Below are 1,690 nucleotides of genomic sequence, written 5' to 3'. Positions count from 1 at the left end.
AATGTTATTATCATACTTTAAATATGATACTGCTGTAGTGCAGCTGTTGTAGGCTTGACGATTCACTCGGTGTTGTGAGTGGGGACAAGATAGGAAGGTCTAAATCGTGTGACCTTTGTACTTATTAGTTTAGGATTATAGGATTATGACTATTATGACCGTTTGGGTTATTAAATTGAGATATAATTTCGTTTTGACTTCTGGTTTTTACTGTTGGGTTTGATCAATTGCCCAGTAGCTATTAAACGAATATTTAAGCATAAATAAGTCGCAAACGGATTACTCAGATAAAATTCTGCAAACGTTAAAATTTCAGAATGTTAATATATTTTCGTTATTGAAAATAGGTGTTGCCATTTGAAAATCGAAAGTTGATAGTGTTTTATCAAATAAGGGAGGGACTCAAAATTATCAAAATTATAACAAATTGTAAAACAGTAAAACCTAGAAAATTTAAAAAAAAAATGTTCTTAAAATTCCTAAAACTTCCCGAGATATTGACTGGTTCATGATAAAAGAATCACCCTGTATACATCCCGAATCGGAAGGTATAAATTGTTTCCACCAGAGCGCGTTTTGTTAATCTGCTTCCCCAATAGCGGTTCCGCCGCGCGGTCGAAACCGCGCGGTGTCGCTTCTGAATTAAAACCCATATTCATTCATGGAAAGCGTCACACTACCCCGATTACGCCGCTGGTCACCACTTGTCACCGCTCCAAACCGTGACATGTCGCGGTTTGTCCGTTTCGCCGCTTCCAATATTTTAAACCGCTGGTGATCAAAACGTATTGTTTTCATTGGTACGTACCACACTTGAGCGGTAAATACGCGCGGTAAAAACACTTTATAATATCTTTTATTTTTGTAATTAAAAAAAATGAGTGTATTCGATACAGAAATGTTTATTGTGAGTGTAGAGAAACATGATTGCTTATGGGAAATAAGTTGCAAAGATTATGCAGACAAGCATGCCAAATTGAAGGCATGGAATGATATTGGATGTGAATTATTTGATGAATGGGAAAATTATGATGGGAACGAAAAAAGAATTAAAAGTAAGTATATTTTTTTAATTAACTAATAATTGTATTGAAGACTGCACGGACTTGTATTTTTGAACAGTCAATTATTCATTACCAGGGTAATAAGACTTATATTATAATGAATTAAATTAAAACATTAAGTTAAAACTAAAATATTATAATCTTTATGACAGTTAATTAAATACATAATTTTATAATACCTGAATACAATATAAAAAAAAAAAAACTATGTTAATTTGTAATTTTAAGTATAATAATTATACTGACATTGTAATAGCTTTAATAGTTTAGTAAGAAAACCTAGATTGAAAGGGTACTGACCCGGCACCCATAAAATAGTCGCGTACTCGCGTACCTTGCAGACGAGCTCCTGCAGCTCCGCCATTTTCAAAGTCCTCCATGACATTAGAAAGAGTATCTTCAAATTTGTAACCATCTCTTCTTCGAACAAAATTGTGAAGAATGCAACAAGCTTTAATAATGTCATCTGCGTAGTCTGGTTCGACTAAAAGTGGACTGTGTAGAACTCTCCATTTGTTTGCAAGATTACCAAAGGCGCATTCCACTAACCTTCGAGCACTGGACAGTCTATAGTTAAAAACTCTTCTTGTTGCATTAAGACCACGTCCCGGATATGGACTTAATAA

The sequence above is a fragment of the Acyrthosiphon pisum genome, unplaced genomic scaffold, assembly GCF_005508785.2.
Source record: "Acyrthosiphon pisum isolate AL4f unplaced genomic scaffold, pea_aphid_22Mar2018_4r6ur Scaffold_21547;HRSCAF=24217, whole genome shotgun sequence".
NCBI classification, from domain to species: Eukaryota; Metazoa; Arthropoda; class Insecta; order Hemiptera; family Aphididae; genus Acyrthosiphon; species Acyrthosiphon pisum.
The sequence above is the reverse complement of the archived record's forward strand: the minus strand, read 5'-3'. Positions refer to the sequence as shown.